Consider the following 25,841-nt stretch of genomic DNA (forward strand, 5'->3'; position numbering starts at 1 on the left):
GGCTTATTTTATTTAGCATAATGTTTTCAAGGTTTACCCATGTTGTAAACATGTATCAGAACATCATTCCCTTTTTATGGCTAAATAATCTTCCCTTGTATGTACATGCCACATTTTGTTTATCTACACATACAGCTTTGTTTTCACTTTTTGACTCTTGTGAATAAGAATGAGTGATGGTATCTGGTGTGTGCATACAGCCATTTTCTTACTAAAGGCCAATAGCATCAAGCAGTCTACTAATGGTTGTTATTTATCGGATTAGGATCCAGAGTTCCAAAAAGGTTAATTCTTATTTTTTCCAGTTTAATGGCAGTTTTTGTGGAGGGATTGACTTCTATAACTTCCTATTCCAATCTTCTAAAATCCACTTTAAAAGAATGGTTTAAATTGTGTGCTTGTAGGATGAAATTGATAAACAATTATTTTAATAACTTTCAAAATTACATCATAATGTCCTTTGACTATTGGGTGTTCACATATTTGGCATGTTATGAACAACTTTCTGGAAGATAAAGGCCTTTTATCTCATACTTAATATTAAGACAGGAACCAGTGTGCTAGCAGTGGCTTTTGGGTTTGATGTGATATATTTGTACGTAATGATTTTTTAAAACTTAGAGAGAAAAATCCTCTCATACAAAACAAAATAGTTTTTACTGTTATGAGAAAGTAGTTATTAATTACTTATAAAACATGCAAGTATCTTTATGATATTTGGTGATTTATTTTTCTCCAGCCATCTTGTCTTGTTGTTAGTGGGGAAAAAAATAGGGATGCTCTTTATCTATGAAAATGTGAAAAGTATATACACATTTTAACTATACATGGTTTCCCTAAAAATTCTTCTTCTGTTTTTAATCCTCTACAATGATCATTGATATGTACAAATAAATATTGATGATAGCAACTGAAGGATCATTTTTGCTGTTATCAGAAATTGAAAATACTGTAACAGTCTATCAATAGAGAAATGGTTATGTGCATTATGATACATAGCATATGTCCATATTTAGAATACGTACCAAATGTATACAACAAAGTACAATGAATACATGATTATACTAAGATGGATAGGCATGGATCCACATATTACTCTGTTTGTACATGGTCTTTTCCAAACAGAAATACAATGTAAGAAAGAAGAAAAGAAAAATAAAGAGAAAGAGAATAAAGGCGACAAAATAAAATATAAACCAGGATGCATAAGCTGGTCTCACCTTAGGGCTGGAACACCAGTAAAGCTTCTCTTCTCTGGAAAAAGTTTAGGTCTCTGAAGTTTTCTCAGTGCATCATAACTGACAGCAGCAGGAATATGGTTTTGCTAAAGGCAACAGAAAAGCAAAACAGTCTCAAGATTTAAATATTAATCCAAAGGTTAAACTTTTTACCTTAATGTTGCTGCTTTCTGTATGCACATCCCACAGGATGTAGGAAGGTGGAAAGGATGAAGGAATGTGGAAAATGTAGAAAATTAGAAAATAAGGTAAATTTAAAAGGTAATACGACTAACATTCATTCATTCACATTAAGCTCCTACCTTGTACCACATTCTATTGTAGACACTGCGGATATAGCAGTGAAAAAAAGAAAATAAAGAAAAATATGCCTTTTTGGAGCTTACATTCTCTTGGAAGGAGATGTGTAACAACATAAATAATTAAACTATATAATATGTTAAGTGTTGCTAAGTGCTATGGAGGAAAGTAAAGCAGACAAAGCAAATAAAGAACACGAGGAGGAGATATAATTTTAAGTAGGGAAATAAGGAAGGCATGACGGAGACAGTAGCATTTGAGTGAAAGACTTGAAGAAGGTGATACGGTTTGACTGGGTCCCCCACTAAATCTAAAGCTTGAATGGTAGTTCCCATAATCCCCACATATCATGGGAGGGACCTGGTGGGAGACAATTGAATCATGGGGGCAGTTACCCCCACGCTGCTGTTCTGGTGATATCAATGAATTCTCATGTTCTCTGAGGGTTTTATCAGGGTTTTTCCCCCCATTTTGCTTGGCACTTCTCCTTGCTGCCACCACGTGAAGAAGGATGTGTTGCTTCCCCTTCCACCATGGCTGTAAGTTTCCTGAGGTCTCACCAGCTGTGCAGAACTGTGACTCAATTAAATCTCTTTCCTTTATAAATTACCCAGTCTAGGATATGTTTTTATTAGCAGCATGAGAAGGAACTAATCCAGGAGATAAGGAAACAATTCAGGGAGGAATTTGAAGACAGGTGTTTTCAGTCAGAGAAACCACGTACAAAGTATCTAATATGAGAGTGCTATGGTCTGAAGGTTGACAACCCCCCCCCTCCATTACTGTTGAAATGTAATTCACAGTATGATACTATTAAAAGTTAAGGTCTTTGGAAGGTGATTATGTCATGAATACAGAGCCTTCATGAAGGAGATTGGTGCCTTTATAAAGGATGCCTGAGGGGGCTGGTTTGTCCCTTCCACCATATGATGACTCCACCCTGTGAAGAAGAAGATGGGTCTATGAACTAGGAAATAGGGCCTCATCATATATGGAATATGTGAGCACTCTGATCTGGGACTTAGCTTCCAGAACTGTGAAAAATAAATTTCTGTCATTTATAAGCTACTTAGTCTATGGTATTTTGTTATAGCTGCTCGAATGGGCTAACACAGAGACAATTCCCAGCCTGCCCAAAGAGCACCAGGAAGTGTTGGGTACAGCAAAGCTGGAACAGAGGCATGAGGGGAAGAGCAACAGGGCTGTGATCAAAGAGGTGTGCCTGGTGGGGAGCATGAGTAGAGCTATATAATCTGTACAATAATGACTCAGAGTGGAATTAGAAGGCCTTAAAAGTGAGTGAGCAGAGTGGCGTGATCTCTATGATACTATGTTATATTCTTGCTTGGGTATTGAGAATAGACTGAAGGTGAGGGCTAATGCAGAAGCAGGAAGGGGGATAAAAATTCAGATGAGACATGATTTTGGCTTGGCCTGGGTGGATAACAGCAGTAGTAAAAATTATTTAAATGTTTTGAAGGTGGGTTTGCTGAGAAGTAAAGGATGTGTGGAGAAAACTGGATTGAGAATTGTATAAGGACTGTATTGTATATTGTATGAGAGTGTAGATCCAGGATGAGTCACAGTATTTTTGAAGTTGTTGTAAATGGAATGAACTAGAAAGATAGAAGTTAATGTTCAGAAGGCAGGAGACTTAAAAGTTAGGTTGTAAAAATTTGCAATTAGGAGTAATAACGTGGTTTGAGGTGAGATCATGAGATTGAATAGCTAGATACTGAAGATAGCAAGTACATTGGAAATGACGAGGTCAAATGTCAAAGAAGATAAGTAATTTAAATGAGACATCAAAATAATGGCAGTTAAGTCAGGTTGTAAAGACTTCAAAGAATGAGGGAAAGTGACTAAACATTGGGAGAGTGATCAATATAATCAAATGGTATGAGATTCCAAGCTGGAGGGGTGTGAGGAGAAGGAAGTAGAAGTATTCTGCAAGAGGACACTTATTTTACTTCTAGAGGCAGTGGTTAGAGCGCTGAGGGTGAGAACTAGTCTGCACTTAGGGGGCGACATGAGAAGCAGCAGCATCAGTGAGAGACAGATGACAATAAGAATGAAAATGTAAAGGGAAAATTGAGAAACTTATAAAAATTGAGATTCTTCTATGCACTCTGTACGTTTCTTACAGAAGCTTTCAACGCATTTAATTTCATTTAAATCTTGCAATACTCGAGAGATATTATCATTCCCTTTTTACCAAAAAAAGGCTGAATGGCCAAGATCACATAAAATCACATAAATAATAGAAGTCAAAAGTATGACTTTAACCCATCTAGTGTTATAAGAACCACATAATCTTTAATAAGTTGAAAGTATCTTAATTAAATTTAAAAAATTAATAAAAAATTTTTTCAAAAGATGTATTCAAGTTATCAGCTTGAAGAAAAATGAACATATTACTTAGAAACAGCCCTGGATTAGAGTCCCAATTATATCACTTAATAATTGTGTGGTTTAGGTAAGCCATGTAAAGTTGCTGTACTACTTAAATTTAAAATAAAGACAATTTTACCTAAACATAAAATTGTTGTAATGTTATTGTGCAGTTATAAATCACTTATTAAATTATAAATTTATGGTAAGTATTAAACAGAATACTTAATTTTAAGCCATAAGGTCTTCTATTAGAAAAATATTCAAATATAATGTGATACATCACTCATTTTTATAAAGAAAAATATAAATTTAATTATAGCCTTAATAAAAAATTTTGGAGGTGCATTACCAACGCTAAATTTATATTTCATAAAATGAACAAATTTAAGATGTGTACCTTAACTTTATGTATTTCTGCACTCATATTCACACCAGTTATATCAAGATAAAGAACAGTTTCACTACCACAGAAAATGTTGTGCTGCTTTATTCCAGTCGATAACAACCACTGGTCAAATTTGTCTGGAATCATATAGATTTTATGCTTTTGTGTCTGACCTATTTTACTCAACATGATGTTTTGGAGACTTATCTATGCTGGTTTATGTGTCAATATTTTATTTTGTATTGCTATGTATTATTACTCTGTAAGTCAATATCATAATTTATCTCTTCTCCACTTTATAGATGTTACATCCAGTTTTTGCCTACAAAAAAAACCTGCTGTGAATAATTCTATATCGGTCTCTATTGTGTGAATACACACCCTCATTTATTTTTGGTACATACCTATAAATTGAATCACGATGTCACTGCGTATGTGTGCAGGTTAACTTAATAAGAAATTGCCAAACTTCTTTAAAATATAGCTGTAAATTTACTCTCCCACCACAAATGTATGAGATTCTTTGCTTCATAACCTCTTCAACACTTGCTATATTCAGTCCCCAATTTTTTTTCTTAAGAGATGGCGTCTTGCTCTATCACACAGGCTGGAGTGGAGTGGCACAATCATAGCTCACTGCAGCCTTGGACTCCTGGGCTCAAGCTATCCTCCCATATCGGTCTCCAGGTATTTAGCCATTTTAATTTTACCAGTTCTCTTGGATACGTAATGACATCTCACTGAGGTTTTTATTTTCATTTTTTCTGATGACCAACTATGTTCAGCACATTTTCTTATCCTGATTCCCCAGTTGGCTGTCTTCTTTTATGAACTGACCGTTCAAGTCTTTTGCTCACTTCTAATTGAGTGATGTATCTTCTGCATAACAATTTGTAGGATTTATTTAATTTCCATAGAAATATTTTGTCAGGTCTATGTATTTCAAATGTGTTATCTAACTGTGACATTTCTATTCATTTTTCATTGAGGTAAAAACATAACTTGTGATCTGTCCTCTTAGTAAGGTTTTAAATGTACAATATAGCACTGTTAAGTATAGGCATGATGTTGCACAGAAAATCTTTAGAACTTATGCAACTTACACAACTGAAACTTTATACCTGTTGAACAGCAACCCTTCTTCCTCCTGCCCCTAACCATTCTATTCTCTATTTCTATGAGTTTGACTATTTTAGAAAGCTCATATAGGTGAAATCATGCAGAATTTATCCTTCTGTGACTGGCTTATCATGATATCCTCCAGGTTCATCCATGTTCTTGCAGATGGCAGAATGTCCTTCCTTCTTAAAGCTGAAAATATTCCATTGTATTTATACACCACATTTTCTTTATTCATTTATGTACTGATGGACATTTAAGTTTTCAAATTTTGTTGTTTTGTGAGTAACGCTGCAAAGAACATGGGTATGCAGGTAACTCTACCACATCCTGATTTCCATTCTTTTGGACATATGCCCAAGAGTAGGACTGCTGGATCATATATTGGTTCTATTTTTAGTTTTTTTGAGGAACCTCCATACTGTAATCCACAGTGGCCGAACCAATTTACATCCCCAGCAAGAGCGTACAAGGGTTCCAGTTTCTCCACATCACTGCCAACACTTGTTATGTCTTGTTTTGTTTCATAATGGCTCTCCTAATGAGTGGTAAGTGATATCATATTTTGGCTTTTATTTGTATCTCTCTGATCATTAGTGATGTTGAACATCTTTTCATATACCTTTTGGCTATTTGTATGTCTTTGAAGAAAATTTATTCAATCTTTTTGCCCCCCTTATTAAGTTATTTTTTTCTGTTGTTGTAGGAGTTCCTTATATATGTAATGAGGTTTTTTTGAATAAATGAATATAAGTTTAATATAGTAAAAACATTAACACAATTTTTATTTTATGTTTAATACATTTTCTGCTCTAGAAAAAAAATCATTATTTATCTCACCCAAGATCATTATGATGTTCCTCAAAGTATTCTTCTAGAAGCTTTAGCATTCATATTTAGGTCTGTGATCCATCTTACATTGAATTTTGTGCATGATATGAGTGAGATATTAAGATTAATGAAAATGCTAATTATAATAGATTCTCAGGTCCTGGCCAAAGCTTTTGTATATTGGGATCTCTTGAGATCTAGGTTATTTAAAGGTAATAGACGATCAGTATTGATGAATTTGTTTTTTTTTTCTATCTGGTAATTCTCAACCTTTGTTCCATATTAGAATCAAGTGGTTTGCTTGCTTGCTTCTTTTTGTCTTTGCTTTTAGTAGCACTGCCTCAATCCTACCTTCAAAAATTCTAATTTGATAACCTGGACATCAGGATTTTGGGGGAGAAGGGGACAGGGTCTCACTCTGTCACCTGGGCTAGTGTACAGTGGCATGATCATAGCTCATTGCAGCCTCAAACTCCTGGGCTTGAGAGATCCTTCTGCCTCAACCTCTCACGTAGCTTGAATTACAGGTGTGAGCCACCATGCCTGGTGACATTGGGATTTTAATGGGTCTCTGGGTGAGTCTAATATAAAGCCAAGTTTGGGAATCATTGACAAGCTCCAAAAGCCTGGAAAAAAATGTATACATGAAGATAGAGGTTAGTGTTACTCTCTCCTTGGATGAAAACCCCTGACAAGTTTTATTGATTTATTGGGAAACAACATTGGAAGCAGTTTCTCCTCTGCCTCTTTAATCCCTTGGCCAACGCAATCTTGAGTTAAGCGCAGTCTCACTATTAAGTCTTGTAGGGTGAATACATCTTTACTTCAAGTTTTCATCCACTTTATCTTCATCTCGGAGAATTATTGTGAAAAAAAAAGTTCTCAGTGTACAACTCATATTAAGTAAAAGACATGTAATACATTGTAATAATTCAGCAAATATTGTTTGTGGTGTTTTACCTACTTTACACTTGTGGAAAATTTAAGGAAAAATTTTAAATAGTTCTACATTATTTTCATAGAAGAATCACAGTAAAATAAGAACTTTGCAAGTCCACATTTTACTACGTTGCATTATTTGAAAAGAAAACTAATTTTGAAGTGTCTGATGATTTCAAAACACGGTTCACTATTATTTAATTAGTGAAAGGAGATGCATGCGAGGATTTGAAATAGAATTTTTAACATTGACTTAGATACTTTCTCTAAATGTATCAGACATAAAAGTAAATAGTATTTATATATTTGTTTGTAAGATGCTATAATTTTACATTTAAATGTCTATGTAGCTTTTTCTGAAGGAAGCTGTTCTGACATCGTGGAAGCAATTTTGGGACATTTTTCTTACTTGATTGATTCTTTTCTTATCCAGATGCTACCCATTTTCAAGATTGCACAAACTCCACTTCTGTAAGGGAACTCAGCCCACAAGGCTCTCATGTACATCAGTAACATCTAGATCTTTATTGTATTACATATGCCTTGCCCTATCAAATGAAATTATATACCACGAAGTCAGGATCATATCTCAACTCTTCTGTAAACTCCACAATGCATAGCATAGTGTTACTCATGGAAAAATCAAATACTTGTGATTGAAATGGGTTAACATTCTTCTCATGTTAAGGAACATACTTCTTTAATTGTACCTGTTGTTATGCCGGGTGTAAGACTTATTCTTTTCTCCAGAGTTGATATCAATAATCTAAAAACATATAAGAATTGGAGATAAATGGGGAAACAAACAATTTATGAAGGTCAAAACTATGAAGTAAATTTCAGTTCATGGTTATTTGGTAGAAATACTAGGTTGGAGAGTATGGTTCACATTTGAGACCAAATTAAATATTATTTAATAGATTTCTTTCACACTTAGTTGAAGGAAAGCATGCAGTAAAAACCTAGCTTGACCAAAAACCTGACTTGCTCTTGGCAAAAATTGTGGTGGAGAGAGAGAGAGAGAGAGAGAGAATGAATAACCTCTACCTTGTGGGAGGGTCTTTCCATTGCAAATGACGCAAGTAGAGAATCTGATGAATCCGAGCCTAGGAAAGTCAAAAAGGAAGCAGATTGGCATCCAGTCATCGAAGACAATAAACCTGAACACTAAGAAGGCATGATTAAATAAATGTCAGGTTCTGAACAATTAAACTGGTTACTTCTGTTACATTGAAGTAAGGAGAGAATACCTTGGAGTCTAACACAGTTTTCCAAATAAAAAGATAATGAGGCAGAAGATGACACTTTGTTTACTAAATTTTCTAGTTCATATTGAATAGTTTAATTAGAACTTGAAAGCCAAGGTCTCAGGGAACCATTTTTAAAGTGCTTTTCAAAGAGCTCATATTAAAATAATTATATGTAAATAACAAATAATTAGATATGAGGCTCACAAATGAAATATTTATGTTCATATAATATGGCTAATGTATGGTAACAATAGTATTAAATCTATAGATCTATGATGGGAGAATTACTAGAAAAACAATAGTAGGTCTCTCAATCCATGAGCATGGAATGATTTTCCATTTGCTTAGGTTATTAGTTTTCGGCATACAATTCTTACACGTATTTTGCTAAATGTATTTCCAAGGGTTTATTTGTATAGTATTGTGAATATAATTATTTTCTTAATTTTTTTAAGAGATAGAGTGTCTTTCTCTATCTACCAGGCTGGAGTGCAGTAACTTGCAATCATAGTTCACTGCAACCTTGAACTCCTGGCTCAAGTGACCTTCCTGCCTCAACGTCCTGAGTACCTAGGACTGAGAGGTGAATGCCACCATGCCTGGCTAATTTAAAAAAATAAATAAATTCATAGAGAAGAGGATCTGTCTTTGTTGCCCAGGCGGGTTCTGAACTCCTGGTCTCAAGTAAGCCTCCTGACTTGGCCTCCCAAGGCACTGAGATTACAGGCCTGAGCTATTGAGCCCAGCCACTTCCATTTCCTGATGGCTTTATTGATGTATTCTTCATTGTATTGACTATAACTTCCAGTGCAATATTGGATAGAATTAGGGAGAGTAAACTTTATAGACATCTTTGGCACGTCACCAATTTTGAGGGGCAAATATCCAGTCTTTCACCATTAGCTATGCTGTAAAATGTAGTGTTTTTGGTTGTTGTTGTTGTTGATGTCCTCTATCAGGTTGAAGAATTTCCATTCTATTTTTTTTATTAATTCACATTAGATTCTGTCAAATCCTTTTCCTGCATCATTGAGATAATCATTTCATTTTAGTTCATTTTATAACATAGTATATTACATTTTGTATTTAAAATACAAAAACAGTCGCATTTCTGGGATTAATTTCACTTAGTCATGGAGTGCAATCATTTTTATATATGGTTGAATTTAGTTTGATAATATTTTATTGGAGATTTTTGTGTCTATATCTGTGAGGTATATTGATCTGTAATTTAATTTCTATTTTTTCTTTTTAAAAATTTCTTTTTCTTTCTTTTTTCATTTTTGCTTTTGAATATAGGCCTTATAACATGAATTGGGAAGTTTCTTTTTCTATTTTCTGAGTATGTGTATCATTTCTTCATTGAATATGCAAAATAACTTACCAGTGAAGTCATGTGGTCCTGTATATTTCCTTATGAAAGACTTTTAATTGCTAATTTGACATATTTATTCAGATTTTCTATTCATTTTTATTTCAGCTGTGGTAATTTATATATTTTTAAGACTTTCTACCTTAAATATAAGTTGTATAATTTGTGGTCACAAAGTGTTTCATAGTATTTCCCTTATAATTCATACATTTGGATGGGATGGGGGAGGACTGGTAGTAGTAACCTTTGCTCCTGATTTTGGTGATCAACACATTATCTCTTTTTTCTTTCTTTCTTTTTTTTTTTTTTTCTTTTTTGAGACAGAGTTTTGCTGCTGTCGCCTAGGCTGGAGTGCAATGGCAGGATGTGGGTTCACTGTAACCTCCGCCTCCTGGGTTCAAGTAATTCTGCCTCAGCCTCCTGAGTAGCTGGGATTACAAGCACCCGCCACCATGCCTGGCTAATTTTTGTATTGTTAGTAGAGATGGGATTTCACCACGTTGGCCAGGCTAGTCACGAACTCCTGGCCTCAAGTGATCCACCCGCCTAGGCCTCCCAAAATGTTGGGATTACAGGCGTAAGCCACCATGCCCGGCCTTTTTTATTATTCATCATCGAAGTATTTCTCAATTTTGTTTATCTTTTCAAAGATTCAAACTTTGGATCTTTAAATTTCTTTATTGTTTTTTGTTTTATTTTCTGTTTGATTGATTTCTGCTCTAATCTGTATTATTTCTTCGTTTTTCTTGCTTTGTGCTCAGTTTAGTCTTCCTTTTCTAATTTCTAAGGTTGGGAGAAAGAATTATTAATTTAAGAACTCTCTTTTTAAAATAACCTTTAAATTTTGATATAATTGTAGATTTACTTACAGTTATAAGAAATAATATAGAGAGATTTCTTGTAACCTTATCTCAGTTCTCCCAGTGGTAACATCTTGCAAAAGTATAGTACAATATCATAACCAATATGTGGAGATTGATATAGTCAACATACAGAATATTTCCATTACCACGGAATCCCTCATGTTGTTCTTTCCTAGCCACATCTATTTTCCTCTTTTTCACCTCATCTTTAACCTTTGATAACCACTAATCTTTCCTCCATTCTCATAATTTTGTCACTTCAGTAATGTTCTACAAGGGAAATTCTACATCATAAAATCTTTTGTGGTCAGATTTATTTACTCAGCATAATTCTCTGAAAATTTATGGAAGTTGTTGTCTATATCAATAACTTGTTTCTTTTTGTTGCTAAGTAGTGCTTCATTGCATGAATGTAATACATTTTGTTTAAACTTATTCACCCCTTCAAAAATTTCTGGGTTGTTTCCAGTTTGGGGTTATTAAAAATAAAGCTGTTCTGAATATTTGTGTAAAGTTTTTGAATTAACGTGGTTTTTAAAAATTACTCTGCTGTAAATGCCCAGGAGTGAAATCACTGAGTCATAAAGTCATTGCCTGTTAAACTGTTTGTTTGCTTTTTAAAGAAAGTATCAAATTGTTAGAGAATGGCTTTGTTATTTTACATTCCCATCAACCATGCAGCAGTTATGTAGTTTCTTTGCAGCCTTGCTAGCACTCAGTGTTGTCATTATTTTTTATTGTAACCATTCCATTGGGTATATATTGAAATCCCATTGGGGTTTTAATTTTTCATTCCCTAATGGTTAATGATGTTGACGTCTTTTCATGCTCTGATTTTCCAAACATATATTCTTTTCAGTGAAATGTATATTCATGTCTTTTGCCCACTTTCTAATTTGACTTTGTTCACTCTTAAGTTTTGAAAGTTCTTTCTATATTCTTGCTACTAGTCTTTTTCAGACACATGGCAAGCAAAAGGGGAAGGAAGGAGCACCTTTTTACTGTCAAGTTGAGATGAAGGTCAAGGTTCCCCATTAGGCCTCCTTTGCCACACAAAAAGTAAATACTCTGTATTTTTAAGATAAAGTAATGGATGCCAAGAAAGACTCAAATTTTTTTTATGTACTAATCATAAAAATGAACTATGATTTATACTTCTTCTCTTCCATTTTCATTATACATAAGTTAAGAAAACAAAATACATCATACTCAGTAATAAGAATTCTGAGTAGAAACTCACCAGTTCACCTTAGCTATATTTTCCCTTTTGGGTTTCTTTTCTTTTCCTTTTTTTTCTCTCTCTCCTTTTTCTTTAAAAATTTCGGAGTGTGCAGAGGGATAAGGGTGAGGGAGCGTGGCAAGGAGAGGAGTTCAGATCAGGACAGGGAATGGAGGAGGGCAAGGAGTGAAGGGCACAACCCACAGCCTGGGAAAGAGAGGCATGAAACCCAGCGTGTCAGGTGGACGGATCATGGAATGGGGGGCCAGCGGAGGTTAAGGAAGGAGGGCCCAAGGGTAGGGGTGGGAAAAAGAGAAGAGGAGGAGGAGGAGGAAGTGCGCGTGTGAAGAGTGTTAAGAAAACGACAGGACAGAGCGGGGACGGGAAAAGCGGGCCGAGGGACAGGGTGAAAGGTGAGAAACGAGGGTATGAGGAAAGAGGGTCCGGGGCGCTGGGGAGTTGGGGAGACGATGGAGCGACGGGTAGAGCAGCTTGGGCCGAGCCGCGGGGGTGCAATCCAGACGCCGGGCGGGGGAGGGGGCGGCGGGACGGTGGGTGGGGGCCGCCAGGCGGCGCCGGAGACCACCAAACATTACAGCGAGCGAGCCTGCTTCCTGGAGAGAGTGCAGACAAGGACCAGGAGCGGGAGCCGAGCCTCGCGGCCCGGGGCACGGCGCCGCCCGCCCCTCCCCGGCAGTGCCTCCCGACCCCCTCCCCTCCGCTGGGACATGGCCTGAGGCCCCGCCCGCCGCCCGGGACCCCTCCCCCACGCTGCCCCCGGACCCTCGCCCCAGGACCGCGGGGTCTCTTCCCGGCCCCGCCGCCCGCCCCGGCGAGAACAGGCCCGGCGGGCAAGGCGGCGGCGGACCGAGGGAGGCCTGGCCCGGCAGCGGGGAGAAGGGTGCGGCGCAGCCCGAGTTTCCCACCTTTTCTCCTGGCCCAGACGCGGCTGGGGCGGACGGGACCTCTCGCGCTCTGCCTCCTCCTCTTGCTTCATGGAGCCATGCGCCTGGGTGGGGGCTCCCGAGAGAAGCTGGCCTGCGGGCGGGCCGGACGCGCTGCGCGGACGGGGCGGGGCGAAGGAGGCCGGCAGGCGGAGGAGGAAGCGGCGGGGCGGAGGCGGAAGCGGCGGGGCGGCGGCGGAAGCGGCGGGGCGGAGGCGGAAGCGGCGGGGCGGAGGCGGCGGGGCGGAGGCGGCGGCGGCCGGGAAGAACTAGAGGTGTTCCCCGGGCGGCTGGAAGACTGAGTCGAGCCGGGACCCGAGTCCTCCGGTATCCCAGCAGCCACCGGAGGCAGTGAGGTAATGGAGGAAGAATGTAGGGAGTCCTCCAGTGGACCACACTCCTTCTAGCGAGCCGCGGAAACCATAGAGATCAGGGCTCAGCCGGAGGGCCGGCCCACTGCTGTCACGTGGCCTCCATCCGTGCGCTTTATTGGCTGGTGCTGGCTTTACGGGGTTGAATTTTGGACGCTGCCTGCCATTCGTGGGACCGAGTTTCAGGCAGCTGGAATAAAGAGAGACATCGGGGGAAAGCCGCGAGAAGGCCAGCGTCCCTGGCTGGGAGCAGAGCTAGCCGAGTAGGGCGCCCGGCTGTCAAACTGGCCGGCGCAGTCGCAGAGCCCGTCGGGAGTCGTAGTCAGGGACGGGCCCGCGGCATTGTCCGCGACGCAGCTCGGGATCCGGGTCGGGTTGTCGGCCGGGTTGCTGCCGGGCACCGTCGAGCGTTAGCCACCCAGCATTGAGCTGCCAGCGACTGTTCTCCCTAAGCACCCTCGCTCACGTCGCCTCGCCTCGCCTCGCCTGACCGGCCGCAGCCTTGGATACCAGCCTTAAATCGAGCCGACTACGGCCCAGCCCCGCCCGCGGCGAGGTGCGCGGGGTTCGGTGCCAGCCGCTCGCCCCTGGCCGGGCCAGCCTCTTGATGCACCGGGGACGGGCGCGCCCATCCGACTCTTCGAGGGGCGGCAGGGCCCCATCTGTGTCTTTCGCTCTCGAGCCCCCAGCTAGTTGGCTTCAGCGGAATACCTACTGTGCAGGATTATTCAACAAGCCGATTGATCACATTGTTCAGCTCTAGCAGTGCAAAGGCTTCACTGAAAAAGAACATTACAAATTTTTTTTGAAAGAAATTTGGGCGTAAATTTAATTTTAAATACTGATTTTTGATAACATTTGATCTTATGACAGCATTTCTATTTTTAATTACAGATAGGATTACACTAAAAGTCATTTCTGACCTGCTCCCTTACCCTTATGGCTAAAATAAACTGCTAGGCCCTGAAGCAAAGGCGAGCCATGTTCTAGAGCAATGTCTTTCTTGTATTAAAATACGGCCCCATGCTCACAAAAAAAAAAAAAAAAAAATGTTGGAGTGTAAACATATACATCATCTTAATTTGAGTCCTTATGTGTTGACGGTGTGCAGGGAAGAATGGGAAAGTAACTAAGTGGAGCTCAGAAAGAACTAACAAATTCATGAAAAAGTGACATTATTGCTGGTCTATTTTTTTTTTTTTTAATTTTCTGCTTCCTCACACTCTCCCATACTAAATGAATTATTTAGTGGTTTTTTGTTTGTTTGTTTGTTTGTTTTGTGATACGGAGTTTTGCTATTGTTGCCCAGGCTGGCACGATCTTGGCTCACCGCAACCTCCGCCTCCCAAGTTCAAGTGATTCTCCTACCTCAGCCTCCCAAGTAGCTGGGATTACAGGCATGCACCACCGCGCCCGGCTAATTTTTTGTGTTTTTATTAGAGACGGGGTTTCTCCATGGTGGTCAGGCTGGTCGCAAACTCCCGACCTTAGGTGATACGCCCACCTCGGCCTCCCAAAGTGCTGGGATTACAGGCGTGAGCCACGGTGCCCAGCCGACAGGTGTTTTTTATGAGTTACAGACTCTGTGCTTTCAGAATGCGGCAACCGATTTAAGGATGTAAGCATAATTTAAGGATATTGAAAATGATGTAGGAATAAATTTTGTTTAGTCATTCATGGATTTATTCATTTTCAGATGACTATGTGTGTGAATATTTAAGAATTCTAAAACCGCATGGGATTACTTATAACTATATAGGAGCCTAACACGATAATGGAATCAGAATATACTTTGCTGAAGGGAGGAGGCTTTTAACTGAAAGTCTTCTCTCTACGTTTTTATGTCTCTAACAGGAATCCACTGAAGACCTACATTTCCCGGAAGGTTAACAGCCCCCTTCTCAGTTTTCCTGGTAAAGTGTTTTTATATTGGTAGAATACCTTCTGTCACACTCTATATTTTTCTTATCTCAAGTAGAAAAAAATTTTGCCCTTTTGCTTGGGACTGTTAACAGCCCTGGTAGTGGAAAAGTAAACCATAAAACCTAATATATAAAACCTAAATATATTACCATAAAACCTAAATATATTACTCTAATTTTTCCTCCACCTTATCTGTGTGAAAACTGGACATAAAGAAATTATCTGACTCACATCGTTTGACTGAACATCTTAAGACCCCCATTCCAAAGATGCTGCTGCCCCATAACCAGAAGAAGAAAAAAACACATGCTTAGAAATGTCAAGAAAAATCTGGACTGACAGGCCTTGCTGGGTTTCCCCACCCAGTCTATTAGCATTATTAGGTCATATACCTTTCTTGCAATAGTATTTCTACACAGCTGTCCATACTTTGTTAATTTCCCCTGTATCGTAGGGTCTGCATTTGGAAGGCTGCCGTGTGTATTCATTAAATGAATGTCTAAGTCTTTTTTTCCTCCTAATCTGCCTTTTGCAACTAGATTTTTAGTAAAAGCGCAGTGGGACAAGGGCCTTGGCATCCACAATAGCAAGTCTTATAATACAAGGTTAAGTACAGAATGAACCCACAATAAGGAACATAAAATTTGAGGAGCTTAATATAAATTATGGAATTTGCCAATTCTTTCCCAATGAAAACAATAACATACTGCACATATTTTTCTGAAGCAGGGACAATACCTTCTTACACATTAATTTTATCGCTGATAAAATGATTAATTGTATCACTGATAAAATGATTAATTTTATCATTAATTTTAAAGTGAAACACAATGGTCATTACTTGCCCAAGCTTAAGAAGCTAATTATCAGGCAGGGCATGGTGGCTCACACCTGTAATCCCAGCACTTTGGGAGGCTGAGGCGGGCAGATCATGAGGTCAGGAGATCGAGACCATCCTGGCCAACATGGCGAAACCCCATCTCTACTAAAATACAAAAAAAAAAATAAAAAATTAGCCGGGCATGGTGGCACGCACCTGTAGTCCCAGCTACTCGGAAGGCTGAGGGAGGAGAATCACTTGAACCTGGGAGGCAGAGTTGCAGTGAGGAGAGATTGTGCCACTGTACTACTCCAGCCTGGCAACAGAGTGAGATGCCGTCATAAAAAATAAAAATAAAAAAAAGCAGCAGCAGCTAATTATTATCAGAGTTGTGAGTAGAATCCAGGACTCCAAATATGAATCCAATGCTTTTTGCATAAGTTATGCTGCTTCAACTTACATTTCTTTTTTAAAATAGTAGAAATTAGTGGAAATGAAACATTTGTAAAGTTAAATCTTCTTGCTTGTTTTTCCTTTATTTTTTTCTCCAGTTTGCAATGAAATCAGTATAACAAGTAAAAATGCAAATAGATAACTAATCAAATTAATGGCTTACAATTGAAGAATAACATCATATAAATGCTACTACTGATCTTAGAAGTCCCATCCATTTCAATGAAAGCTTTGTTTGGGAATTCCACAACTCAGTCTGCTCTTAGTAGGGATGTAGGAAATTGTTTCTCTATCTGGCCAAACTAATATGGACTTTGGGATACATTCTGTTAAATTCTGTACTTTGATGTGATGTAATATAATCCAGAATAATACATTTATGCTACATACAATGTTTCATTAGAGATTTAATGAACACACACTCTGATCCCCCTCTGTGATACTATTTTAAAAAGAAGCTCATTATGATGATTAAATATAAATGCAGGTGTAGGCTGCCTAGGTTAATAAAGACCAGAAAAATGAGCTGGCCGTTCTAGAACTTTGTTCTCAGCTGGAGGAGAATCGATAACATTGTAGGCTCACTCTTGGCTCTAATTGACACTCAGAATAATAGGATTGAATACTAAAGCTCATCTCAACCAAATTGAATTGGCAATAATGGCATAATCTTGTTCCTTTTTATGGCTACATAATATTCCATGGTATATATGTACCACATATTCTTTATTTAGTCTACATATCCCTAACTTTAATGCAAGTCTGGCTAAGTGTTTAAAGAGGTACTCAGACAGAGCCAAACAGTAAAGACAGAGGTTGTTTGGTTGGTTGTTGTTTTTTTTAGTTCCTGGTGTTCAAAAAAACTCTGTCAAACACTAGCTGAACAAAAGCTAAAGAACAAAAACTTTATTCACAATATATGCAACAAATATATTTGCTGAAAAACAGTAGAGAGGAGTCATTATACCAAGAGTTTACTACAGCCTTCAATAATTACAAAAGAGCAAACCCTGAGAAGCAGGAACATTAGATTTCCAGAATCACATTGTAATATTCAAGTGTCCATTTTTTTTAACAAAAAAATCACAAGGCATACAAAAAAACAGGAAATAAGACTTATTTAATAGAACAAAATAAATTAACAACTACCATCCCTAAAAATGCCTAGATATTGTAATTACTGGCAAAAAGATTATTTTTAAAAATTATCTTAAACATGCTTAAATAATTGAAGGAAAACCTGAACAACCAAAGAAGAAAAATCAGAAAAATAATAAGTGAACAAAATAAAAATATCAATAAAGAAAAACTATAAAAGTAGCCAAAAATTCTGGAGCTTTAAAGTATAAAAACTGAAATAAAAAAATTAAATAGAGAAATTCAACACAAATTTTATCAGCCAAAAGGCAAAATCAGGAGATTCACAACAGGGTGATAGAAATTATCTATTCTATCTATCAAGTCTTAGAAGTAGAAAAAAAAAATAAAGAAAAGTAAATGACATCTACGGGGTTTGTGAGATGCCATCAAGGGGACCAACGTATGAAGGAGAATCCCAGAAAAAGACAACAGACAGAAAAGGCAGGACAAATATTTGAAGAAATCATGGCTGAAAACTTTGCATATTTGATGAAAGATAAAAATATACAAATTCAAGAAACATGAATAAACATAAAGTAAGATAAAGAGATCCACACTGAGATATACAGTTGTCAAATTATTGAAAGCTAAAGACGAACAGACAATTTTGCAAGTAGCTAGGGAAAATCGATTTATTATGTACAAGGGATTCTCAATAAGATTAAGAGCTATTTTCTCATTATAAATGATGGTAGTGAGAAGATAGTGGACAAATATGTTTTAGTCCTGAAAGAAAGACCAAAAACAGTAACAACTGCTTACTGAGAATTCTTTATCTAGCAAAACATTCTATGATAAATGAGTAAAGAATTAAGACATTTACAGAGAAACAAAAGATGACGGAGTTTATAACCTACAGACGTGTCCCATGAAAAATGCTAAAGAGATTCTTTCAGGTTGAAATGAAAAGACACTAGACAATAACCTAAAGATGAATGAAGAAATAAAGGTTTCCTGGAAAAAGTAAGTCCATGGGCAATTATAAAACTTAGCATTATTTTATTTTTAGTTTATAACTCCATTTTTATTTTCTATACATGTTGAAAAAATTTATAAAAATAATTATAAATTTATGTTATTCAACACAGAATGTATATGAATGTAATTTGTGAAACAACATGAAATGGGTAAGGGGACTGCACAGATATGGAGTGTTTCATGCTATTGAAATTATGTTGGCATTAATTAAAACATAGAGGATTATAAATTTAAGATATTAAACAGAATCCTTATGGCAGTTACAGACAATATTTTTAAAATGCACACATAAGAAAATGACAGAGGTTTTTAAAACATTTTACTATAAAAATCAACTAATCACAAAAAAACTATTAAGGGAAGAAATGAACAAAAAATTATAAGCCATATAGAAAACAAAAAGCAAAATGGCAGTAGTAATTCTCATCAATAATTTCTGTAAAAGTAAATGAAGTAAACTTTCCAATTGAGAGGCAAAAGTCAGTGTAATGGATTTTAAAAATCACACAACTACATATTTTTTATAAGAGACTCAATTTAGTTGCAAGCCACAAATAAATTGAAAAACAGAAAAATATATTCCATACAAATGGTAATCAAAAGAGAGGTGGTGTGGCTCTACTAGTATGACATGAATTGACTTTAATTTAACCACTGTTACAATTGGAACAAGGGCATTAAACACTAATAAAAGGATCAATTTATCAAGAAGATATAACAATTATAAATATGCACACACTAAACAACAGGGCCCCCCAAAATATACGAAGCAAATATTGGCAAAATTTAGGGAGAGAATACGTAGTTCTGCAATAATAGTTGGAGACATCAATGGGCCACTTCAAATTCTTGATAGAAAATCTGCAACAAGGAAATAGAGGAATTAAAGTATAGTGTTTATATAAATCAACTATACCTAATAGACATACACAGGACATTCCACCCAACAACAGCAGAATACATGTTCTCTCTGATAGCCCATGTGTTAGGCAACAAAGAATTCTTCAATAAATTTTAAAAACATTAAACTTATACAAAGCATCTTCTCGGGACACAATGGAATGGAACTTTAAATCAACAACAGGAGAAAAACTGGAAAATATACAAATATATGGCAATTAAACCATGAGTGCCTTTTCAAGCAATGGATCAAAGAAGAGAAATTACAAATATCTGAAGATATGCAATAACAACACAACATACTAAACTTATGAGATGAAGCAAAATCAGTGCTCAGATGAAAATTTATAGTTGCAATAGCCTACATTTAAAAATGTACAAAAGATCTCAAATCAATAACATAACTTCAGACTTTTATGAACCAGAAAAGAAGAGCAAATTAAACACAAGTAGAAGAGAGGAAATAATAATAATTAAAATGGAAATAAATAAAATACAGGGCAGGAATTATAGAGAAAGAAATAATAAAACCAAAAGCTGATTCTATTAAAAAATCGGCAAAATTGACAAATTAATCTATACTGATAAAGAAGAAAAGAGATAATAAATAACTGAAATCAGAAATAAAACTGGGGCTATTACTACTGATCTTATAGAAATAAAAATGATTATGAGAATAATATGACCAAATTAAGCCATAAACTAGATAACCTAGATGAAATTGTTGAATTTTCTAGAAACACACAAATTACCTAAGCTCACTCAAGAAGAAATAAAATATATATGTCAACAGAGCAATAACAGGTAAAGAAATACAAGTTGTAGTAAAAAAAAAAAAAAAAAAAACCACCCAATCAAGAAAATTATAATACCTACCACATGGTTTTTTATTTTTATTTTTTTTTTTGAGACGGAGTCTCGCTCTGTCGCCCAGGCTGAAGTGCAGTGGCGTGATTTCGGCTCACTGCAAGCTCCGCCTCCCGGGTTCAAGCCATTCTCCTGCCTCAGCCTCCCCAGTAGCTGGGACTACAGACGCCCGCCACGTCGCCTGGCTAATTTTTTTTATTTTTAGTACAGACGGGGTTTCACCGTGTTAGCCAGGATGGTCTCGATTTCCTGACCTCGTGATCCGCCCGCCTTGGCCTCCCAACGTGCTGGGATTACAGGCGTGAGCTACCGCGAATACCAGATGGTTTTAATAGTAACTTATAGGATACATTTAGAGACGAACTGGCAAAAATTGCTTGGCAAACTTTCCCAAAAACAGAAATGGAGATATTACTGATTAATTCATTCTATGAGGCAAGCATTTCTCCTAGTGTAAGTACAGATGAAGAGACCACAAGTAAAGACAATTACAGGTGAATATTCTTTACACATATAAATGCAAAACTCTTTACCAAATACTAGGAAACCAAATTCCTAAACAGGATTATGCCCTATGACCAAGAAGAATTTATCTTATAAATGTAAGGGTAGTTCAATGTAAGAAAACCAATCAATGTAAAGCAGCACATTGAAATTACCGATGTAATACAGCAAAGAAGAAGAAGAAGAAAAAAAGGAGATCAATTCATTGACACAGAAATAGCATTTGACAAAATTCAACACACCTTCATGGTAAAAGTCACTGAGCATAAAGAAGGGAATTTCCTTAACCTAATAAAGGACATTTTAAAAATACCCGCAGCTAACAACGTATTCAATGGCAAAAGACTGAACACTTTTCTTTAACATCAGGAACAAGACAAGGATGTCTGCTTTAATCACTAGTGAACATTGCAACTTCTAGCAGAGCAATTAGCAAGAAAGACAAATAAGAGGCATCCAAACTGGAAAGGAATAAATTATTTCTCTTTTCAGATTACATAATTCTACATATAAAAAAATCTGAAAAAAAAATCCATCAGAAAGCTAGTAGAGCTAATAAAAAATTCAGCAAAACTGCATATTACAAGGTCAACACACAAGATTCATTCATGTCTCTATATGCTAGAAATAAATAATCCAAAAACAAAATTAGGAAACAAATTCCATTTATGATAGTATCTAAAAGAACAAAACACCTAAGAATAAATTTAATGAAAAATGTGAACACTTGTACACTGAAAAGAGCAAAGCATCACCGAAAGAAATTAAAGAAGTCCCAAACAAATTGAAAGCAACCCTATGTTGATGGATTTGAAGACAAATTAATAGTGCTAAAATAGCAGAACTACCAAAGCTGTCTAAAGATTCAATACAATATTTAGTAAAATTCCAATAGTCATTTTACTGAAACAGAAATACCAATTCTCAAATTCCAGAACTGTACATGGAAATCCTAAAAAACAAAGATAAAGTTGGAGGACTCAAACTCTACCATTTCAAAACTTATCAAAAACCTACAGTAATTAAAACAGCATGGAATTGGCATAGGATAGGTGTATAGATAAATGGAATAGAATTGAATCCAGACATAAACCATATATTTATGGAAATTTTATTTTTAACAAGCCTGCCAAGTCAAGAAAAATATTCAACAAATGATGTTAGGACAACCGAATTTCCAAAGACAAATTAAGGTTAGGCTTCATCCCATATACAAAAATTAACTCACACCATATGTAAAAAATTTACTCATATACATATACAAAAATTTATTCAAAATGAATCGATGACTCAAATATGAGAGCCAAAACCATGATACTCTTGGGATAAATATGAACTGGGATTTGGCAATGGATTTTTAAATATGACACCAAAATTACCACAGCAACAAAAAACTAGATAAGTTGAACTTTATCAAAATTAAAAACATCGGTTCATCAAAGGACATTATGAAGAAAGTGAGAGATAGCTTACAGAATGGAAAAAATTTGCAAATCATATATCTCATAAGGATTTAATATCCAAAATATATAAAGAATCTTTAAAACTCAGTAACAGAAGACAAAGAAGCTATTTTTTAAATTTCCATAGTTTATTGGGGAACAGGTGGTGTTTGGTTACATGAGTAAGTTCTTTAGTGGTGATTTGTGAGATTTGATGCACCCATCCTTGATCATTAGTGATGTTGAGCATTTTTTCATATGTTTGTTGGCCATTTGTATATCTTCTTTTGAGAATTGTCTATTCATGTCCTTAGTCCACTTTTTGATGGGATTGTTTGTTTTTTCCTTGTTGATTTGTTTGAGTTCATTGTAGATTCTGGATATTAGTCCTTTCTCAGATGTATAGAGTGTGAATATTTTTTCCCGCTCTTCAGGTTGTCTATTTACTCTGCTGACTGTTCCTTTTGCAGTGCAAAAGCTCTGGTATAAAAATAGGCACATAAACCAATGGAACAGAATAGAAAACCCAGAAATAAATCCAAATACTTAGAGCCAACTGATCTTCAACAAAGTAACAAAAACATAAAGTGGGGAAAGGACACCCTTTTCAACAAATGATGCTGGGATAATTGGCTAGCCACATGTAGGAGAATGAAACTGGATGCTCATCTCTCACCTTATACAAAAATCAACTCAGGATGGATTAAAGATTTAAATCTAAGACCTGAGACCATAAAAATTCTAGAAGATAACATTGGAAAAACCCTTCTAGACATTGGCTTAAGCAAGAATTTCATGACCAAGAACCTAAAAGCAAATGCAATATAAAGATAAATTATTAAGAATTAATTAAACTAAAGAACCTATTTTAAAAATGGGCAAAGAACTGGTATAGACATTTTCAAAGAAAACATACAAATAGCCAACAAGTACATAAAAAGAGAGTTAACATCATTAGTCATTCAGGAAATAAAAATCAAAATCACAGTGAGATATTATTACACTACTTCGCAACGATATTTTTTTTGAGACAGAGTCTCACTCTGTCAACCAGGTTGGAGTGCAGTGGCACAATCTCACCTCACTGCAGCCTCCTAATCCCAGGTTCAAGCAATTCTCCTGCCTCAGCCTCCCGACTAGCTGGGGCTACAGGCACATACCACAACGCCAGGCTAATTTTTTTTTTTTTTCCAGATTTTTAGTAGAGACAGGGTTTCATTGTGTTGGCCAGGCTGGTCTCGAACTTCTGACCTCAGGTGATCAGCCCACCTCAGCCTTCCAAAGTACTGCTATTACAGGTATGAGCCAGCACTCATGGCCTTCTTCGCAACTATTAGGATGACTGTAATAAAAATAAATAAATATATAAATACATTAAAAATATATATAGAGAGAGAGAGAGAGAGAGTAGGGGGAGGAAAAAGGGTTAGCCAAGATGTGGATAAAGTTAAAGACACGTACATTGGTGGTGGAAATATCAAATTGTGTGCTTACTGTGGAAATCAATTTGGAGGTTAATCAAAAAGCTAAACATAGAATAATTCCACTTCTAGGTATATACCCGAAATAATTTAAGCGTAACTCAAACAGATACTTGTACACCAGTGGTTTTTTTTTGCAGCATTTTTTACGATAGTCAAAAGGTAGAAAAACCCTAACAGATGAATCTTTAATCAATGAATAGATGAACAAAATGTTGTACATAAATACAAAGGATTATTATTCAGCCATAAAAAAGAATGATGTTTTGGTACACACTACAGCATAATGAACCTTAAAAACATTTTCTAAGTGAAATAAGCCAGACTCAAAAGGACAAATATTGTATGATTCCAAACATATGAAATATCTAGAATGGGAAAATTCATAGAGATAGAAAACATGTTAGTGATTACTAGGATGTGAGGGGAGAGTTAAAAGGTGTTACCGTTTTATGAGTATAGTTTTTGTTTGGAGTGATGAGCTAATTTTAGAAATAGATAGTTCTGATGTTTATACATTTTGCATGTAATTACTACCATAGAATTATACACTTAAAATTTTTTAATGATGTATGTATATCATATTAAAATTTTAAAAAGCAAACAAATAGGAGGTGCCTAAGCTTGACTCATGTTCATTAATTTATTGACCCCTTGATTATGGCAGTGGTTAATATATTTTGGAATCTAAAATTCACTTAAAAGATGTGTTAAAAGACAGATTGCTGTTTCCTTAGTTTCTGATTCATTCATGCTGGAATGGTACCCAAGAATTTGCATTTCTAATACATTTGTGTATGATGTGGATGCTGTTGGTCTGTTGATCACACTTGAAAAACTTCTAGACTACATTATGCCTAAAACAGTTCCTCTGTCTCATCAATGCAGTTGTTTAATTGATTTTTTTTTTCTCCAAGTAAAGGGATTAAGTTATTCTAACCTAATAACGTGCTAATATAGTTTGGCTTAGTCAGGCAAAATCAGTCCTACATATGAAATCATTATCATCTGAAAAGAAATAGAGAGAGACAAAGTTGGGAAGAGATTAAAAGTGAGAGCTGATGTAGGATTGCCTGGATGGAACTAAAATCCCAGTTCCATCACCTTTCTCCTCTGTAACATTGGAACAGGTAATGAACTTCCCTGAGATTTAGATTCCCTTGCCTGTAAAGGAGAATAAATAACAAAAATTCCTCATAGAGTATTTTGAGGATTACATGGGTTACTGCTTATAAAGTTGCTAGCAAAATATCTGGTACATAACAAGTCCTCATAAACAGTTACAAATGAAAAAGAGATGGACAGGGAATAACATTCATGATAAATCAATCTGAAAATGTTGATGTAAAAAATTCTAGAACTCTCAGGATATCTTCACAAAGTCAGTGTATTAAAATAAATATGGCATAAACCCTCCAATCTGAGCCTTATAAAAAGAGGAGATTTGCTTATTGTGAAAAAGGGAAAGAGTGGAGAGTCTATGAGGTAATTATTAATAATATTAGTTGTATTAAATATTAGCACATTTTATTAAGTGTGTACAGCAACCTCAAGCTGGTGTTATTAACTGAACTTGGGAGAACATTTGAGCTCATGAACTATTCACGTTGTTCTAAATCTGAGCTAAGTAAAAAAGTGATAAAGAAGAGAGTGCAGAACCTGGTTAAAATGTGTTTTCCATATATATAAAAATATATATATAATATATAAATATATATCATATAAAAATATATATGATATATATAAAGATATACTATATATAATTATATATAATATATAATGTGTTTTCCATATATAAATATATATGATATATAAATATATATCATATAAAAATATATATGATATATAAATATATATCATATATATGATATATATAAAGATATACTATCTATAATATATATAAATATATAATATATTATATATAAATATAGATATATAATTATATATAATATATTATATATAATATATATTATATAATATATAATTTATATATTTTATATATATATGATATATTATATATCATATATAAAATATATAATATATAAATATATATAATATACATATAAAAATGTAGCTAACAGTTCCAACCATGTTCAAATAAGGCAAAG

General features: G+C 36.0%; 1 protein-coding gene and 1 non-coding gene across 13 annotated transcripts in view; one reads left to right on the top strand and one right to left on the bottom strand.

Moving 5' to 3' along the window:
• Positions 1 to 14,913, bottom strand: part of LOC744093 (NUT family member 2A) — a 77,743-nt gene extending 62,830 nt beyond the window's left edge. Inside the window, 4 exon segments of the mRNA XM_063781928.1 lie at positions 1,221 to 1,324; positions 8,254 to 8,312; positions 11,932 to 12,524; positions 12,837 to 14,913. The gene's annotated coding sequence lies outside the window, so the exon portion shown is untranslated.
• The window catches only part of LOC112204612 (uncharacterized), a 229,242-nt gene that overhangs the window by 165,113 nt on the left and 38,288 nt on the right, over positions 1 to 25,841 (top strand). For 6 of the 12 annotated variants that reach the window (XR_010146957.1, XR_010146954.1, XR_010146955.1 and 3 more), the window contains exon 6: positions 15,080 to 15,138. This is a non-coding gene — a transcript (uncharacterized LOC112204612). Of the gene's footprint in view, positions 1 to 4,923; positions 11,822 to 15,079; positions 15,139 to 15,363; positions 25,400 to 25,841 lie in introns of those variants that run through there. The other 6 variants (XR_010146950.1, XR_010146966.1, XR_010146947.1 and 3 more) reach the window with 6 other exon arrangements.

Source organism: Pan troglodytes, chromosome 8 (genome assembly GCF_028858775.2).
Source record: "Pan troglodytes isolate AG18354 chromosome 8, NHGRI_mPanTro3-v2.0_pri, whole genome shotgun sequence".
In the NCBI taxonomy this organism is placed as follows: domain Eukaryota; kingdom Metazoa; phylum Chordata; class Mammalia; order Primates; family Hominidae; genus Pan; species Pan troglodytes.